The following is a 20,637-nucleotide window of genomic DNA, read 5'->3' on the forward strand; positions in this document are numbered from 1 at the left end:
CCGATCCCTCTGGGTCTTCCCAGTGCACCAGGCCCGAGCACTTGTCTCATGCATCCCACCTGGGCTGGTGATCTGTTTCACCCTTGATAATATACATGTTTCGATGCTGTTCTCTTGAAACATCCCACCCTCGCCTTCTCCCACAGGGCCCAAAAGTCTGTTCTGTACATCTGTGTCTCTTTTTCTGTTTTGCATATAGGGTTATCGTTACCTTCTTTCTAAATTCCATATATATGTGTTAGTATACTGTATTGGTCTTTACCTTTCTGGCTTACCTCACTCTGTATAATGGGCTCCAGCTTCATCCATCTCATTAGAACTGATTCAAATGCATTCTTTTTAATGGCTGAGTAATATTCCATGGTGTATATGTACCACAACTTCCTTTTCCATATGTCTGCTGATGGACATCTAGGTTGCTTCCATTTTAATGAACATACTTTATTAATGTGCTACCAAAGGTAAGGATAAAATGGGGCTTGTGTTCTGTATCTCCTGGGTTGGGTCTCATAAATAAAGATGTGAGAAAGGAGCCCTTGCTTATCTTAGGAAGGTGGGTGAGGGAGTGGGGACATCTTTTGGATAAAGAAGCATGCTTATTACTTGGTTGTCTCAAGTCCCGGCTGTGAAGACTTGACTTTATTGAGTGAGCTCTTACATTTTCTACACCATCTGCCCTCACATTGTGGAAGGGGCACCCAAATTCTTACTACTGTTTTTATTTTGAACTCGTGTGAAACTGAGAAATGTGTATTATGAGGAGTGGACATAACTCCAGGTTAAAATCAGATGATCGAATATTTATTTCAGAGAAAATGCTAGTAATTAATATAAACCTCTTGCAATTAAGAAAAATTCAAAGGAGATCAGTTAAGTAATACTGTTGTCATTGGTTCAGTGCAGAGAATATGGTAAAAACCTGTATCAAAGGAGGCAGAGAGTTTAAGAAAAAATGTACCTGTATAGCTAATATCAGTTTAATTGGTTGAGTTTTTAGAAAATCTAATATAGACCAAGAAACCAGTTATATCAGATAAATATCAGATTTATATTTATATCAGATAAATAACTAGTTACTATCACTGTTATCTCCAAAATGTTTACTCTGTTCTGTGAAGGGGGTGGAAAGGGAATGATGATCAGTTTATATTTCTCTCACATTTTGAAGTGAAGATTTGCTTCTGTAGCAATTTGAATTTTTTATAGAAGAAACATATTGAGTTTTACAATTCCTCAATTGTATGTAAGTAGAATATAGCCCAGAATAAAATGGGCAAGTGCCCTGACCTCAATTTCCGATGACGAAAAAGATTTTTTTTAAACCATCTCCTGTCATTAGCCGAAATCACATCAATAAAGGTCTACTCCATTTCTGTTTAAAGGACAAGAGATTATTTAAATGGAAAGATTTATGTGGCCATCCATATTAGCATTTGTTTACACTAAAACTTGAGTTTCTAGCAGAGGAAAATTTAGTTGATGCTAGTAGGATCAGTTATACAACTTTGTCTATTTCACACTAAAATATTGCAGAAATAGTAACAGTTTTAATAATCTAAAAAAAGGATCTATAAAGGAATCAGTCAGTACTGTGACTACCCATGAAAAATGCTTTAGAAACCATTGCTACAAGGTGAACTGAAGGTCATAATAACACTTCTGGCAACCATGGTGACAGTAACAAAGCACTAAGACTCGCTGACATAACTGTCCTGCTTAGAAGCAGTTAAGACACCAGCTAGGAAAAAGTGAACAAGTATAGGGCTTTGGCAGGAGAACTGAAACGCTGGAGACAGCAGCCACCACTTTGGCATTTTGGCAGGTGGGGGCTGCTAAAAACACAGTCAGACCTCATGAGGAACTTGGGCTCTGTTCTGCTTTGCGGCAATTCAGGATGCTGTGCTGCCTGGTGTTTTCTACATTGTATTCAGGGTCCCAACACCTGAACTGTTTAGTAGTTGTTTTAAGTACACTCTGAGCTTGCACTATATTATATATTGTATATATACAGGAACTCCATTCCAGAGTGCATATTGATAACTTCTCATAGGGACTTAAATTATATCCTGTTGGGACTTCCCTGGTGGTCCAGTGGTTGAGAATCCACCTTCCAAAGCAGAGGACAAGTTGGATTTCTGGTTGGGGAACTGAGGTCCCCATACTGAGGAGAGCCCATTTGCCATAATGCAGACCCAGCATAGCCACAAAAAATCACATTCTGTTCATTTTCTTCTTCGTCACTGTCATATGGATGGGTAAACTGAGAGGATGGGAGAGGACATGAGGCGTGTCCTGCTGTCTGTGATGATTCTTACAGTGTTAAAGGGATCACAGGTTGCAGCACATTGAACTGTTCAAGGATTCATAAATGTGTAAATATATGTAAGACTTACTACTGTTATTTGTCTAGTTCTCTAATCACTTAACTTCAAACCCTCTTCAGGAATGTTATCTTTGATTTACAGTTGAATGAAAAACATTGACTCCATCTTTTGGGAACTTGAGTTGTCAGTGGAGAAAGCATAAATAAGACCGGGATTGAGAGTTAGTCGTCCACTGTAACACTTTGCAAAGGGAAAGGCAGATGAGGTGAAACCATTTGGGGTTCATCTGTCTCTGTCCTGGAGAGTGCTGCTTACCTGCAGACCTACCCAGTCCTGAGCTGCGGGAATGGCTGCAGAGATAGAGTTACGGAAAGAACGGATCTTGTGGCTTGACCACAAGATGAAAACTCTTCCTTAGGAAGTTTGGTGCTTGAGCTACTCGGGGTGAAGAATCATGCTCAAGAACAGGCTTCCTGTCACCTCAGGAAGCAACACACTCTGTCTAGCCTTTTATGAGAGTGTTGGGGGTCTTGGTGGAGGTGCAGCCTCCTCTGGGTGAACCACTGTGACATTCTCTATTTTCAGTTTAGGACCACAAGATTGGCTCTTGGCCCTGTGTGTGTCCAGTTGTGCGGTTCTTATGCACTGGTAGATGTGATGGGCTTGTGAACTGGGTGGGACTGTGCCCCAGGGGAATCCTCGTCACTGTGTGGCTGTAGGAGTGAGTGAGGTCCTGACAGTTGTGATGGAGGAGTTCATTTCTTCCACCGATCATCAGACCGAGGGAGTTTGTTTCCTCATGATTCTCAGCAGCCTTAGTCCCATGATCCTCACAGCGTTAGAGGAGCTGGGCTTCCTTCCTGTCCATGGTTCTCCATAGAAAAGTGTTAATACTTGGAGTGCTTAACATGTTTAGCTTGTAGTCAGTGTGACTGGGCCAAGGGGTGCTCACATTAAATATTTCTGGATGTGTCTGTGAGAATGTTTCCAGATGAGTCAGACTCAGTAGATGGCCTCCCTGCTGTGGGTGGACGTTGTCCAGTCCATTGAAGGCCTGCAGAGAGCAGAAGGCAGAGGAAGGGGGAATTTCGCCCCTCTGCTTCCTGCCTGCCTGCTTCAGGTGTGATATCCTGCTCTGGGCTGGCGTTGACATTAATGGCTCTTAGGTCTTTGACTCTGCCTGTTCTCAAGCCTCTGACAATCTTGGTTTCCCTGGGTCTGCAGCTTGCAGTTTGCAGATGGAGGAACTTCTTCATAATTGTGGAACCAGTTCCTCATAATAAATCTTTCTCCTCTGTGTGTGTGTGTCCTATTGGTCCCATTTCCTTGGAGAATTTGTAGCAGTGAGCTTTTCATTAACCTGATTGTGTTTATAGTCTGTGTTCTCCTATCTCAGCATCTACTTATTTGTGGGCAGCAGCAAAACAGTGAGATATAAAACTAATTTGAAGTCAAATGCTGTATATATTTGAAGAAGTTACAGTAGGCCACAAAAAGGAAACAGTCTGCATAAGGACTGTCAACTGCCAGCACCAGTGGCACATCAGAGGCCTCGCTCTGCATCTCGGCCCCTGAGAGTCCACCCACACAGGGATTTTAATTTCCTGAGGCTAACTAAACTCTGAGGTATTTTCTCAGTTTCTAGGCAGTGGACTGTGTATCAAGCCTGGATGGAGTTTGGATCCCTCCGGAGAGTACGTGTGAGCAGTGGCGTGAACACTCGTGCTCCTCCTTCTCCGTCAGCCAGTTTGTGTTCACAGATGTCCTCACACCTCTTGACTCAGGCTCAGTCTCATGTGCTCCAGGAAACAGAACGATAAACAGTACTGTCAGCAGCAAAGCACCTCGTCCACCAGGAGGGGCATTCAAAAGCAAAATCAGTTGTTGGTTTTTTTTGTTCTTTTTGTTCATTCACTCGTTCATTCACTCAACAAATATTATTGAGAACTTGATTAGTCATGGCAAAGGCCTTTACAGATGGAGCGAAGTGGTTGGATAGGCCGTGACTTGGGCAGCTGCAGGCTTGCTTGGGCACGCAAGTGGCGGGAGCTGTAGGGACCCTACATATCTGTGGGGCCTTGGCACCTGTCGCCTCACCTTAGGTCCAGCCCTTCTTTCTCCCAGGGCAGCCCCGGCAGACTGGCCTAGTCTCAGTCACAGCTGCCCTGTTCCAGACCTCAGCAGCTCATATCTTAGGATTCCTGGGAGCAGTGAGCATCACATTCAGTGTAAATGTGGTTTATCTTTAAGAATCCTGGATTTTAACAAAGCAGTGTTTCTGAGGAATACAAATGTGTCATCTCATGACCAATTTAATTTTCTCTTCCATTCTTTTTTTAAAAATGTTTATTTTGATTATTTATCTGGCCATGCCAGGTCTTTTTTTTTTTTTTTTTTTCATGCCAGGTCTTAATGGTGGCATGTGGGATCTTTGATCTTCATTGCAGTGCACAGAATCTTCAGTTGTGGCATGTGGGATCTAGTTCCCTGACGAGGGATGGAACCTAGCCCAGTGCATTGGGGAGGACACTCTTAGCCCTTGTACCACCAGGGAAGTCCCTTTCTTGCATCCTTAAGCTTACAGTTCTATTTTTGAACACTGTGTTTGTTACGCTTGAAGTGGAGACACGGTGTCCCAAGGAGAGGCTACATCTTAGGGTGTTTCCTGTTTACCAGGGATATATTGCCTCCAAGTCTGTTGGCCTAACTGATTAGGGTACTTTTTAGCCAGTGAGATAAAATTTTGGAAAATGTTCAGTAAAACAAAATTTTCCCTTATAGGCTACCAAAAAAGAAGTGCTCGACATTGAGTGTTTTAGTTCAGACAGTCCTCATGTATTTGTTGTGTGCCATTAAGGGCTCAACTAGAGACAAGGAAGTGCGGTGGGGTTCAGAAGTTTCCTGGCCTCAGGGCACTGGATGGTGGAGTGGATGGAGAGAATAATAAGGCGTTTCTGAAGTCTGATGTTTTGCTTGGCTTGTGTCTTAGGCGTTTCACAAGATATGGCAAACGGTAACAGCAGTGTTGGGTGTGAACACAAGTGACCTGGGGGTTGACTGTTGACATTATCCCTGGATGTGTTCTGTGTGTGTTTGAGATTCTATGACCCATATTCTCTTCCTGTTGCTTTTGCCAGACCCCTCGGGGGATCATATGACTTGAGATGAGTATAGATGATGGAAACTTGAGTTATAAAACATTTTTAGCATCTAGAAATGTCTAGGTTGCGGCTGGGAGGCTCTTGCCATGTGGACAAACCGTAGCTGATCCTGTGTGTTGGTGTGTGTGCGTATTGTGTCTCAGTCAGCAGTAGTTTGAATGTGGTATTCTATGGCTTGTGTTTCCTCTCCTCCATCTCCGAAGAGATATAGAAATTAAATACATTTAGATGTTTGAAGAGAACTACTCATGCAGAAGTTGTGCAAATGCTCAGTATAATTGGAATACTGTTTCACACCAGTCCCTCATTGTGTCACAGAAGAAGAAATGGGAATACAGTTATCTTATGGTTCACTTTTGGATTAAATCATAACTTTAGGATAATTTTTTCTTTTAAAAAGTGACTGCTTCACTAAGAAGTTTTAGATGAATGTCACCTTCCTTCTTTATTTTTTCACATTGCAAGTGAATTTTCAGGTGTCAGTATTACCTCATTCAGTTCAGTTCAGGTCAGTCGCTCAGTTGTATCCAACTCTTTTCAACCCCGTGAACTGCAGCACGCCAGGCCTCCCTGGCCATTGCCAACTCCCAGAGTTTACTCAGACTTATGTCCATTGAGTCAGTGATGCCATCCAACCATCTCATCCTCTGTCATCTTCTCCTCCTGCCTTCAACCTTTCCCAACATCAGGGTCTTTTCAAATGAGTCAGTTCTTCCCATCAGGTGGTCAAAGTATTGGAGTGTCAGCTTCAACATCAGTCCTTCCAATGAATATTCAGGACTGATTTCCTTTAGGAAGAACTAGTTGGATCCCCTTGCAGTCCAAGGGACTCTCAAGAGTCTTCTCCAACACCACAGTTCAAAAGCATAATTCAGCGCTCAGCTTTCTTTATGGTCCAAGTCTCACATCCATACATGACTACTGCAAAAATCATAGCTTTGACTAGATGGACCATTTCTTTGTCAGCAAAGTAATGTCTTTGCTTTTTAATATGCTGTCTAGGTTGGTCATAGCTTTTCTTCCAAGGAGCAAGCATCTTTTAATTTCATGGCTGCAGTCACCGTTTTTAGAGATTTTGGAGCCCAAGAAAATAAAGTCTGTCACTGTTTCCATTGTTTCCCCATCTGTTTGCCATGAAGTGATGGGATTGAATGCCATGATCTCAGTTTTTTGAATGTTGAGTTTTAAGGCAGCTTTTTTACTCTCCTCTTTTACCTTCTTCAAGAGGCTCTTTAGTTCCTCTTCGCTTTCTGCCATAAGGGTGGTGCCATCTGCTTATCTGAGGTTATTGATATTTCTCTTGGCAGTCTTTATTCCAGCTTGTGCTTCATCCAGCCCAGTGTTTCTCATGATGTACTCTGCATATAAGTTAAATAAACAAGGTGACAATATACAGCCTTGATGAACTCCTTTTCCTATTTGGAACCAGTCTGTTGTTCCATGTCCAATTCTGACTGTTGCTTCCTGACCTGCATACAGATTTCTCAAGAGGCAGGCCAGGTGGTCTGGTATTCCTCTCTCTTAAGAATTTTCCAGAGTCTGTTGTGGTCCACACAGTCAAAGGCTTTGGCATACTCAATAAAGCAGAAGTAGATATTTTATTAGTCATTGTCATTTCTCCTGATCACCCTTTGAAGCCTTTTTAAAAATTTACTCTTAAACTTTTAAAAAGTATTGCATTTTACCTTGCTTTCAGTCCCGGAAAATGATATGTAAATGGCACTGTTTGAAGCTTGTCCCATCCTCCTTAGGGATCTTGGAAGAGTCAGGTCCACAGGCTGGGGGCTGGCAGAGTCCTTTAGTACAAGTTCAGTGCTAGCTCTTCCTCAGTTCATGCTGAATTATTTCTGAGGTTTTAGTGACAGATTTGTCCTAGTGGCTCTCCTTTTAATCTCTGGCTATTTAATTCTGTATAGTAAGCTGAGGAATATACATATTAAATACTAGTTTCTGCCCATCCTGAAAGGGCTGTTGTTGGTCAAGGTGACTGTCAATTTGAGGCTGTCAGCTGGGAGCACATCAGGACTGGACCAGAAATGGCTTAAATAGGAAATAATTATGACAAATGGTCTCCTCTTAAAAAGTTAATCACTCAATCTGAATACTTAGCAAGAGATTTTTGTCATCAGAAGGATATCTGTGGTAGTGTTATTAACTCGAGAGGAAGTTATGTTTTTTTCTTTAGAACTGAGAGACCACAGCTATTGCATATACTCAGAAACTTCCATTACAAGTAAGGAAATGGAAGTCAGACCTTAGTGACTTGCCTAAGGTCAGACCCTTATTAAGTGGTGGAGTGAACCTGGAGGCGAGAGCCTTCACTGCAGCCTGTGCCCTTGCAGACCTTGTCTGACACTGGAAGATGTGGATGAAGGATGTTACCGGGCCAGGTGAAAATGATATTTTTAATGATTGCTGGGAAAATTCTGGTTGCACACTTTTTACACCATATTGATATAAGAACAGCCTGCCTACTTATTTGCCTGCCAGCCCTTTGTTTAGTAAAAAAATATGTATCTTTTTAGTTTGGTCTTATGTGGAATAGCCGTGAGATTGTCAGTACTCTCAACACGATATAGAAGTGAATTCTGGGGTTTTCCTGGTGGCTCAGTGGTAAAGAATCCGCTTTCCAATGCAGGAGACATGGTTTGATCTCTGATCTGGGAAGATCCCACATGCCTCAGAACAGCTAAGCTTGTGTGTCACAACTGTTGAGCCTGCTTTCTAGAGCCTGGGAGCTGCAACTACTGTAGCCCGTGCACACTAGAGCCCATGCTCAGAAATGAGACGCCACCATGGTGAGAAACCCACGTACCGCAACTGGAGAGTAGCCCCCACTCACCACAACTAGAGAAAAGCCTACGGAGCAACGAAGACCCAGCACAGCCAAATAAATTAATTTTTTTTAAAAAGTGAATTCTGTCAGATTTGTTGATTCGTTAGTAGAAAATGCTTAAGAACAAAGAACATTTTGGTAACTGGAGGGTCAGATTTTAGGGATATGCATAAAAACACTATATATTGTAGTAATCAGGCACAGTGACAATGAAGCATTTGACTTGTAGGTGAACCCTTCTTCTCTTAAAGAATTGAGCTGTGCCATCTTGGTCTGCAGCTGAGGAATCCAACACCAGTGCTTTCCAAAGGAAGTGGCTCCAGGAGACACATCAGGAGTAGTGAAGCCCCCTGGCATCTGGACTCTGTAGAAGTGCAACACGTTTACTCTCCTGCCCTCAACACCCATGACCTTGCATGGTATGCCCAATATCCTGGGAAGCTGTGGTGGACCTGGTGGCTGGGGAGACCTAGAGTTTGATCCTTCTGTAGAGTCATCCCCACCAACGTGCCTGAGCCCGACCCAGGAAAAACCAGCCCCTCCTGTGAATCCTGGGTTTGGGTACAGGGCTGCCTGTAACTGAATTTTACTTAACCTGAAACACAGCTTCCTCTGTCCAGATGGCCTGTGTGTGAGCTTATACCTGTAGACAGAGAATGAATTTAAAGGATCAGGTGGCACCTGGAAGGGGTTGGCCCTGTCTACTTAGTGCATTGGGAGCCGGGTGCACTGACTTCCAGGTGTGTTAAGAATCTTTGCATTGTGTTTCAGGTGGTACCTGTTCTTCAATATCTGAAACAAAGGGCATAGCCACTGTTGTATTTTTGTTTTTGTTTTCTAATATGTGAATTTCTGTGAGGCTGAAAGACTTCCCCAATAGGAGTGAACTCTTAATATATAGTTTGGTATGTGTGCTTCTCATGATTGTACAGAAAGAGTTTAATTTATGTTTGTGTGAAATACTGAGCACTACACACTCTGACAAAGGCAGAAGTAATAAAGTCAGTTTTAGAACTTCAAGTAACTGTGAAGGCCACTGATTTCACTTTTTGCATTGTATAAAGAGGAAAACCTGACGCCTAGAGAGGCTGAGTGACTGCAGGGTCTTGTAGCCACCAGTCTTGAGGGAGGAGCAGACACAGCACTCTCCTCCCAGTCCAGGGCTCCTGGTGTCCCTGAGGGGCTGTCCCCCCACACCGCATCTTGCCATCCCTGCGATTCAGCTCACAGTGGGGGGAGTGGGAGGAGGGGCATTGTGCTGAGGTGAAGGTGGCCTGCCCCAGTGTGTTATGGCAGGAATAGGATGCAGTCAGTTACTTTCACTTAGCAGGGTGGTCTCAAAACTTTGGAATTCTTAAAGATCAGCTTGCATGAAACAGGGAGCGGGAGCTCTGGAAAGTCTTGTCTCAACAAGTCCAGGCTCTGGTCCAGAAGTGACGTATAAGCATAGAGGCTAGAGTCTTTGCCTCCATGTGCCTATCTGGGGGTGGCACCGACTAGTGACAGGTCCTGCTTTGTTTTCTTAAGAAATCGTGATATAACTAATGGAAGATACCCTTTCACTCATAAACACATAGTTTTTATTTGTAAACAGCATTTTATCTTTTTAACATTTAGAATAATAAAAGCAAGAAAATTTAGATACAAAGGAAAGGGCAGATTTCATTATTGGGCCATTATTCATATAAGGGCCATTATTTCATTATTGTCACATAACCACTATTTTCATTTTTGTGCTTTTCAGTTTTTTAATATTTCAGAGTCTTATAATACATGCTTTCTACAAGGTCATAGTCATGGCCTTCAGAAGAGTTAATGGTCTTTGGAGGCAGAAATACATGGGTTGGATTATGCAGCCAGTCACTTCCTGCTTCAGCGACCTTGGGCAGGTCCCTTCATTTTTCCATTTCAGTTTCTCCATCTGTAGAATGAGGCAAACCTTGAACTCACAGGATTCTTGTAAAGTGGAGAGGGGTTATAGAGGAAGTGCCTGGCATTTGTGGCCTGTCATGGTGTGCCTTTCACTGCTTAATGTCCTCCTTTTGCATGTGTTTTTTGCTGCCTGGTCTGAAGGGAAATGACCACCTTCTTTATGAGATGAGTCCCAACTTCCTGTGGCTGGCCATAGAGAATGTTCACACAGGGGATTGGGACTGAGTGACTTAGGGCCCTGAGGGTCTGTGCATTTTGGAAGGGCTTTTGCTTTGCTGACCTTTGTAGGGGAGCAGGGGGTGCTATATCCTTTGGTGTTTTCTAGCCCATGGAAGTCATCCAGCCTTTTCTCTAGCATCCTGTGCAGGACTGAGATGAGTCAGCCCTGGTAAACACAGGGGCCAGATTGAAAGGAAGTACGTGTTCTAGTTACCGACACATAGTTTCCTGAGCTCCCGAGCCACGTGTTGGTGCTTGAACTTCAAGTCTGGTGTCAGGTCTTTACCAGGCCTGTCTGCTGTGTCCAAGGTGATGGACAAGTCTTTCCTTGATTGCTCAGACAAGAAGATATATGGTGTGGGGTCAGGATTTGGAACCTGGAAGTAGAGTGCGACATGTGCTATTTATAGGTGCTGACCAGGAGGGCTCCCTGGAGCAGGCATGCAGTGGGCCGCACAGGGCACTGTGGTGCCAGAGCTCTGGCATAGCCATGGGGAAGCCCAGGTGCTGTGGAGGGAAACCTCCTGCTCCTGTTCGTGAGGGAGGCCTCTGGTCCCCAGGTGAGGTGGTGCAGGAGTGGCTTAGCTTTTACAGACAAGACTTGCAGCATTTGTTAACAGGAAGCTGGCATCATGTAAACTCTGGGAGAAGTTCTGGGTAGCTTAAACAAAACCGTGCTGTGTTCAGAGCAGTGTCAGTCCTCTCCCTGCTGAGCCGTGGGTCCCTCTTGCTGCTGCCAAACACTGTGTTGAGGCCTGGCTGGGCACAGCTGGGGCACACGCTGGCAAGTCACATGTGATGTGAACATGTGTTGTCCCAGATTACGCTGTTATTGAAATTCTGGGGGGAATTTCCTTCTCAGATTCTAGGATGGAATGCTTAGAGTGATGATTTTATATAGCATGTTGGCATTTTAAGTGGTTTGTAGTTTAAAAGAAGGTGGAGCTTGATTTCCTTAGAAAAGTGAAGATCAGTTTTCCAAACCCACTCCAGTGAGTGTGAGAACATCCGAGTTGCCCTCATCACCTGCTGTACTCCTGCCGTGGGTGTGGAGGTGGGTGTGTGGCTGTGGGAGAGGAATATTGGGCCAGATCCTCTTGCTGGAAGTTAAACACATTTCAGTAGAAGTTGTGGAGCTTTCACATTTAGGGTGTTCCTGTTTGATATCATAAGGCAAAAACATTAAAATTTTTTTCTTCAGAATTTTGGTTTTAGAACACCTGTTTCATACATTGACATGAATCACAAAACCCACTACAATATTGTAAAATAATTAGCCTCCAACTAATAAAAATAAATGGAAAAAAAGAACACCTGTTTCTTCCTTTCATCATCAAGTTAAGTGGCAGCTGCCCCTCAAAACCTCCATGCTTCAGAGGAAGAGAAAGGCCCCGTAATTGACTTCATGGGCCAAGGTGTGTAGGACAGGGACTGGAGCACTCTTGAAGCAGACCTGGATTTAAGACTAAAGCCCTCTGTGATACCACTTTCAGTTTTTAGTGGGGAGGCCAGGCTGATGTGATAATTACAAGTGAATTCCAATGAGACATTACAACTTAGGGACTCCATTGGATGCTGTCGGTGATGTCTGTCTGTTTTAGGGTCCCAGTGAATGCTGTAGAAACAAAGGAAAGTCCAGTGCCTCTGGGACCTGGGGGGTGGTGTTCCCCTGGGAGGGGTGGGTTGAAGGACTGCCTGCCTGTGTTCACCTGGTGCCTCTATGTTCAAGTAGCTGGCTATGTCTGGAGAGAGGCGCCCGCCTTGCCGGAGTGCATGAAAATAGGAACAGCTGGTGGCAGCCTGTCTGGCTGCTCTGGAGGAATTCTGCCCTCCCAAGGCCTGGCTTCAGGCCCTGGCTTGTCTCAGGAGAGCCAGCAGGTGCCTTCTTCCTGGTGGGACTTGTTGGGGTAGAACGCAGACTGGTGCTTCTCTTGCCATGCTATCCGCCTTCCTTGCCTGCCGAGCTTCTTGAGGGGGACTCATGGTTTTGGTGGGGACCTACCTGGGAGCCAGAGGGGCAGTTCTGCTCTGATGACTTTTTGTCCTGAGGACGTGTCTCTGGAGTCACCCACTAGCCCCATCTAGAGACAGAGCTGTGATGTAGGGGCCGGGCCCTGTCCTGGGCGGCTGCTGCATGCCGTGGTCAGCTCCCTCCAGACCTGTCCCAGTGAAGGTGCTTAGGACCAACTCTGCTTATTTTTGGTGCACATATTTGAGAACTGGCCATGAGGTGAAAGCTCAGGTGATAGCAGGTGTGAATTTGGTATCATGATTTAATCTTTATATTATTGACCACTATACCCTAAGATTCTCTTGTCATAGTAACGCTAAGCAGGGTTGTTCAAATAAGTGAAGCAGATGCAGTGTGTCCTGTTTTAACGGGGGATCTTGGCTGCTGCTGAGTCTCTCTGGAGAACTCCATCTGATCACACCACAGCTGAACACCTCTTCCAATCAGAGCTGGGTGTGCACGGGTGTGGTAAACTGGGAGCTGGCCGCTAGTTGGAGCTCGGAGACCATCCAGTAATAAGCCGCATGTCTTTGAGCAGCTCACTCCCCAGAGTCTCACAGTGAGCACCTGGAGGCCTCTGTATCTTCTCTATTTTTGCGTCCTCAGCAGCCAGTGTGTGCCTGATTGGAGTGGGTACTCAGCCAGACCTCTGCCAGGCAGTGGGGAAGGTGGCCAGAGCCCAGAGTGTGGCACTCAGAGGAGTCTGGTCTCAGGAGGGGGCAGGAGAAAAGATTTCTAGCCGATCAGATTTGTAAGTGTTCCCTGTGAGACCACCTTCTTGGAGATTCTTAATGTATCTTTAGCATACTAGAGGCTCTGAGAAGTTTGGCAGCAGAGAAAACTGTAGTGTTGTTTAACCCAGACTCTCCTTAAACATGTTTGAACCAAGAACTGTCTCCATTTGACTCTGCTAAGCCTGGGGGAGCTTTTGCTAGACCAGGTGACCTTGAGGGAGACTACCTTCTGGAACATTCTGGAATTTGAGAGCAGGGATGGGTGGATGGGATGTATTTAGAGGGGTAATGAGGTGGCAGAAGGTTTGGGGCATGCGTGGGGGGTGGTGGGTTAGTCTCTACACAGAGCTCAGACCTCAAATCCACAGTTAAATCTGGTAGGCTCTGCATCCACAGCACAAATGGGGATCTGGGGCGAGGTGTGTATCCCTGGAGCTGAGCTCATGTCGGGTAGGTGTGTGTCTTGTCCTTAGTGAACCAAAGGGTGGTGGACGGAGTGACCACGTTTCTGCTGTACTCGTGCCCTTTCTCCTGTTTTCAACAGATTGTGAGTTTCTTGAAGGGAGGATTTTAAACTCTAAAACTTGCCAGGCAGAGTTGCTGCTTATCCACCTGCCATGGAGTAAATGGTGAAGGTGCTGAGATGCTGTGTGGAGACTTGGCCTCCCTGGCCCCTCCATTCTCCACTAGAGGGCAAGTGGGAGGGTCCCCCTCCGTCAGCTACACTGAGTGGGCTTGGTGATCCCCCACCACTGTTTCTGGGGATCCATGCCCCCAGATCCCAAGGTTTGTCTCCACCTACTCCCCCTTCCAGATAAGAACATATAAATGTGATTATGTTGAGAAGCTGAAGCATTTGAATAAATCAGATGCTTTTGCCCAACCCTAGAATAAAGGCTGTAGTTATTTTAACAACAACAGCAAAAATCCTGCAGTCTTCAGCTATTTCTGGAAGTAACTGGTAATTAGCATGCCATTTGTAATTCATTGCCGTCTCAGGCTGTTTGTTTCCTTGTTCCAAAGCAGCCCAGTTTGGGAGACTGGGTTTATTTCATTTGGAAATATGATTTTGTGGCGATCTCCAGAATGGCATCCCGAGATTAATGGTTTTCTGGAGCTGTAGTTTGCCAAACCTGGGGACTCATTTCCAGCAGCCCTGTGGAGGGGAGTGACGGCTTGCTTGGGTGGTGTTGACTTTCCAAGAAAAGCGCTAGAAGCAACTGCTTCAGGATGGTTTGATGCTACCTGATTTTCCAGGAGGAGAACAGGTAATTGGGGGCAGGTTTAAGAGGCTTCATCATTGAACTTGTTGCAGATATTCTCTTATGAAAGGAATACACGTGTATTGTTCTGTGCATCTCTTGAGGAAAGGGTTTAGTTATATGAGTGCTAGACTCTAATAGTAAAAAAATTAAATGGTTCTAGTTGTTCTGTAAGATACGGTGATAAGAAGAACTAACTTAGATTGTACAGAGGCCAAGTAGTTTTGCAAAAACTATGGCCTGAACGTGTTGTCAGCAGTGAGAGTTGTTTCTGAGGTTTTAGGTGAAGGTCAACAGTTGAAAGGGTTTGGGTGCAGTTCTGTACTATGGGAGTGGAAATGTAGGCACCTGTATCCAGGTGGTCATTGTGGACTCCAGTGCAGAGGTTCTCCCACCAGGGCTGTGGGCGGCTTCCAGGTTTCCGTGCTCAGCCCCAGTCTTGGTTATCGAAGGCAACTGATCTGAGGTGTTCCAGAGGTCTGGCACAATGCAGACTGTGGGCTGGAGTGATGGGAAGGGGTTGGGAAGTGGGTGTCTCCTTGGTGTAAGGAGGTCAGCCAGCTTCTCTGATTAACCCAAGAGGGTTCAGCCCTTTCAGGTTTGCCTGGTGCACACTTAGGAAGAAGTATTCCTTGTTAGTTTCGAAGTATGATATTCAAGAATACTTTATGTTTTCTGAAACTTCTTGTCATGGAAACAGACTTGAGGATAGAGGACTGGCAAACCAAGTACTGTGAGGGGATATTAAGGGTCCCCTGAAGATGAGGTGTAAATGATGATGAGGGTCTAAACGATGTGGGAGACAGGATCGTCTAAGCTGCAGCTGATACGGAGTTTAAAAACTATTATTATTATTGCTTTGATTAGACAGTATCATCACATGATTCAAAAATAAAATGAGTTGTCAAAAAGTATTGGCTCAAAAGCCTACTCTGTCCACTCTGTGCCTGTCCCGTCTTAAAATCATGGCCATTAGTTTCTTGCGTGTCTTTCTAGAATCATTTCATTCACTCATGACAGACTTGAAAATGTGTTAACCACCACCACCTCTGTGTGTCTAGAAGGTGTCACCCTCGTTTTCCTGAACCGCGTTTTATATTTGACGTGGTTTGGAGATCCTTCACGTGAGCACACAGAAAGCTTCCTTCTCTCCCGTCCCCTCCTGTTTACAGCGTCTCGTGTCCCATTTAATAGATGCTCTGTCATTTATTGAACCATTTTTCTATTGATGGACCTGTGGCTTAATTTTGTTGTATTGAATTGCGTGTGAAGTGTGCCTTCAGGATAAGTTTACAGAGCTGGAGTTGTCAAGTCAAAGAGCACATGCATGTGTGGTTTTGGCTGACACTCCTGTTGCTCTCCGTGGGGGTGGCACCAGCCATGGGTGAGGGCGCCTATTTGCCACATCTTCAGAAATAGACCGTGTCGCCACACAGTTTTGGAGCTTACCAACCTGGTAGGTGGAAAATGGTATCTAAATGTAGTTTTAATTTATATTTCTATTGTTATGAGTCAGATTGTGTATCTTTCATATGAGTTTTGGTGCCCTCTGTGTATGTAGGCTGTTGCACTTTTTTTTATCTCTCGGATTTCTACGAGCATTTTATATGTTTGAGAAGTAGATTTTGTGATAAAACTTGCACCTCCTGTTTCCAGATTTTTGTCATTTGCTGTTAAACTTTGATTTTTACCAGGCTGAAGTTTTTGATGTTTATGTGGTTATATTATCAATCTTTTCTTTTGTGGCTTCTAGATTTTGTGTTCTCGTTTGGAAGGAATTGACACCACGGCTATAGAACCACTCTATTTAGGATTAACTGGTTTTAGAGATTCTGTTGATTTCCCCCAAGTAACACAGGTTATTTGAGTTGTATTTGCCTTTTGTTCCCTGTATACTTTGCTTTTATCCTCTCTGCTTCACTTTATTTAATATAATAAGAGATCCTTACTGCATTTTTCCAGCTCCCATAATTGGAAAGATAGTGTAGTTGCCACCTGGAGCAGATACGCTCTCAGTCTGGTGGGTCCAGCTTGTTGGTGTACTGACCTGGAGGCCTCTGAGTGACTGGCCTTGCCCTGCCTTGTGCCCTGGTGTGCACGGGCCGTGTCAATGGGCAGATACTGAGCTCTGCTGGGAAGCAGGCTCTGAATGTGGCTCCAGGGCCTCAGAATGCTGGGAGAGGCTGCCTTGTCCGTGAAAATCCAATCCCTAGTAGGTTATTCTCTGTGCATTCTGGTTTCAATTTTCTTGCCCTTAATTTTCAGATGTGCCAAATCTTTTATGTTTATTACTTATAATTTTATTTTTCTCTGTGTGAGTTTACTGAGGACTTGGAAGCTGGTTTGTGGAGATGAGGCGCATAGGACATAGCGCCCGCCCCCCCCCCCCCGCCCCATCTCCAGCAGGCTCTCTGCACTCTTACTTTGAAGATGTTGTTGTTATTGTTCAGTTGCTAAGTTGTGTCTGACTCTTTGTGACCCCATGGACTGTAGCATGCCAGGCTCCTGTGTCCTCCACTATCTCCCGGAGTTTGCTCAAACTCATGTCCATTGAGTGGGTGATGCTGTCTAACCATCTCATCCTCTGTCATCCCCTTCTCCTTTTGCCCTCAATCTTTCCTAGCATCAGGGTCTTTTCCAGTGAGTCAGCTCTTTACATCAGGTGACCAAAGTATTGCAGCTTTAGCTTCAGCAACAGTCCTTCCAATGAATATTTAGGACTTATTTCCTTTAGGATTGACTGGTTGGATCTCTTTGCAATCCAAGGGACTCTCAAGAGTCTTCTCCAGCAGCACAATTCAAACCCATCAATTCTTCAGCACTCAGACTTATTTATGGTCCAACTCTCACATCCATACATGAGTGCTGAAAAAGACTATGGCTTTGACTATATGGACCTTTGTTGGCAAAGTGATGTCTCTGCTTTTTAATACATTGTCTAGGTTTGTCAGAACTTTTCTTCTGCGGACCAAGCGTCTTTTAATTTCCTGGCTGCCATCACCATTCTCAGTGATTTTGGAGCCCAAGGAAATAAAGTCTGTCTCTGTTTCCATTTTTTCCCCATCTGTTTGCCCTGAAGTGATGGGACCGGATGCTTAGTTTTTGAATGTTGATCTTAGTTGTTGAATGTTGAGTTTTAAGCGAGCTTTTTCACTCTCCTGTTTCACCTTCATCAAGAGGCTCTTTAGTTCCTCTTCACTCTCTGTCATTAGTCTGCATATTTGTGGTATTTGGTATTTCTCCCTGCAATCTTGATTCCAGCTTGTGAGTAATTCAGCTCGGCATTTCACATAATGTACTCCGCATGTAAGTTAATAAGCAGGGTGAGAGTATACAGCCTTGACATACTCCTTTCCTAATTTTGAACCAGTCCATTGTTTAATGTTCAGTTCTAACTATTGCTTCTTGACCCATGTACAGGTTTCTCAGGAGACAGGTAAGGTGGTCTGGTACTCCCATCTCTTTAAGAATTCTCCACAATTTGTTATGATCCAGGGGCTTCCTTGGTGGCTCAGACGGTAAAGAATCTGCCTGCAGTGTGTGATACCCGGGTTTGATCCCTGGGTTGGGAAGATCACTTGGAGAAGGAAATGGCAACCCACTCCAGTATTCTTGCCTGAAGAATCCTTGGTATGATACAGTCCAGGGGATTGTGAAGAGTCGGACATGACTGAGCGACCAACACACAGTCAAAAGCTTTAGCTTAGGCAATGAATCAGAAGTAGATACTTTTCTGGAATTCCCTTGCTTTCTCCATAATGTAACAAATATTGGTAGTTTTGATCTCTGGTTCCTCTGCCTTTTCTAAACCGAACTTGTATATCTAGAAGTTCTCAGTTCACATATAACTGAAGCCTAGCTTGAAGGATTTCGCGCATAACCTTGCAAGCATGTAAAATGAGGCCATTTGTACTGTAGTTCGAACATTTTTTGACACTGCTGTTGTTGGGGATTGGAATGAAAACTGACCTTTTCCAGTCCTGTGGCCACTGCTGAGTTTTCCAAATTTGCTGGCATATTGAGAGCAGCACTTTAACAGCATCATCTTTTTGGATTTGAAATAGCTTGGCTGGAATTCTGTCGTCTCTGCTAGCTTTGTTTGTAGTAATGCCTCCCAAGGCCCACCTGACTTCATACTCCAGAATGTCTGGCTCTCGTTGAGTGACTACACTATGGTGGTTATCCGGGTCATTAAGACCTTTTTTTAAATCTAGTTCTGTGTATTCTTGACACGTTTTCTTAATCTCTTCTGCTTCTGTTAGGTCTTCACCACTTCTGTTCTTTTTTTTTTTTTTCACTTCTGTTCTTAACTGTGTCCATCCTTGCATGAAATGTTCCCTCGCTATCTTCAATTTTCTTGAAGAGATCTCTAGTCTTTCCCACTCTGTTTTCCTCTATTTCTTTGCACTGTACTTTTTGGGAAGGCCTTCTTTTCTCTCCTTGTGATTCTCTGGAACCCTGCATTCAGTTGGGTATATCTTTTCCGATCTTCCTCGTCTTTCGCTTCTCTTCTTTCCTCAGCTATAATCAGAAAACTGTTTAGACCTTGACCATTTTATACGGTCTTATGTGGGATCCATCTTTGTGGAGTAAGCATTTTCTGGGACTGGAAGATGGGATGAGAATGGATCTGAGAGATTCAGGGAGTGATGTGGGAGAGGTGGACTTTGAGACGATTATATTTTAAGACTGGTAAACACCAGTTGGTCTGGTGCCTGCCTTTCTGAAGAATGATCTGTTGAGGACTCAGCCTGTTCTCCTGGCCTCCTGCCGGCCTGTCCTGGGTGCTGTCATGTCAGTCATAGTGAGGCTCATGTTGTAGTTGTCTGTTAGCCTGTAGCCATTTTAACTGTGTATTATTTAAACAGATACAGCGATAAAGCAACTTAAGGTTGTTTCTCAGTGTTGGGCCCCGAATTCTGCCATAGGACAGTCAAAAGGAAATCTGTATATGGTTGAATGTGCGGTGCAGTTATCGGGGTATAGTGAGCAAACCCATGGTCCATCTTCTGGTTCCTCCTCCGCACACTCCCTTTTTCCAGCTGTCCAGGTAGCATTTCTCCAGTGGAGGAAGAGGTGCTGGTGAGGGTGTCAGAGCTGTGTATGGTCAGAGGGAGACGGGACATGGAGGGCCGGGCAGTGGTGTTAGCGCATGACATACTTTCTGAGAGGGCACATGGTGGGGACCTGATGAGACTTGTTGGGTTTGGAACTTAGGAGGGCGCTGAGAGCTTTGCCAGAGCACTTCCAGCAGCCTGGCTGTGGGATGCAGGCAGAGTTCCTGCCTCACAGACACTGTTGGAAGGAAAGGCTTGACCTGTGGAGGCTGTTGTTGGACAAGTGCCCGTGCTTTGAACTATTCTATAAATGCTCACAGAGCTGTCCTTGGACCTCCTGGTGAGATGTACAGTTCCCATGTGAACCACCTCCAACCGACTACCAAACATCAAGTTAAAAAAAATAGTTTCTACCTGAGATTTATGAGGACACCCAGGCGTGAATTTGGGGGGATCATTGCCCTTTGTCGTGGCCTCCACTCCAAGGGTACACCTACTTCAAAGCATCCCATCACTAAACTTCAGACAACCATTGGAGGGACGACAGGATCACCAAATGATGCATCAGCACTCGTCACTGGATGAATGGCCAAGATGCCTGGCCTTGTGGTTTGCATTGCTGGCCTTACCTATTTCTTTCCTGTCAGAACCAAGAGGAGTTGCTGGCATGTCTGCTTGGGCTAGCAGGCAGGGAAGAGGGAGGCACAGGACTGTGCTTGCTCCCAATAACCCCAGAGAAGCATAACCCTTTCTATTACCAGGGAGCACCTCAGTTTTTTCTTGCTTTTACTTTATTCAGTTTGCTTACAGAGTTCACTATTTGTTTATTCACTTGCTAATTCTAATCCAGCTGTTTTTGAACCTTTATGGTATATACAGTGTGGTGATAGATCTGGTCAGAAAAAATATGTAAGTAGAAGACACAGTTCCTTCAGAGAGGCCCTGGCATGGCATGGAACAGTGGTAAACCCTTCCTTGGGGGGAGGGCTGTGTGCTTTTCCTTCTCATCTCCCCGGATGCCTCCTCTTCATTCACCTAGACCTGAGCTCTTCCTCACAGGGCCAGAGGTTTTGGAACTTCAGTCGCTGTTTGGGTCCATTT

The 20,637-nt window shown here is 44.7% G+C and overlaps 1 protein-coding gene across 1 annotated transcript in view; it reads left to right on the plus strand.

Annotated features, from left to right (window-relative positions):
- The window catches only part of LDLRAD4 (low density lipoprotein receptor class A domain containing 4), a 153,628-nt gene that overhangs the window by 43,635 nt on the left and 89,356 nt on the right, over positions 1–20,637 (plus strand).

This window comes from Muntiacus reevesi, chromosome 4, assembly GCF_963930625.1.
Source record: "Muntiacus reevesi chromosome 4, mMunRee1.1, whole genome shotgun sequence".
Classification (NCBI taxonomy): domain Eukaryota; kingdom Metazoa; phylum Chordata; class Mammalia; order Artiodactyla; family Cervidae; genus Muntiacus; species Muntiacus reevesi.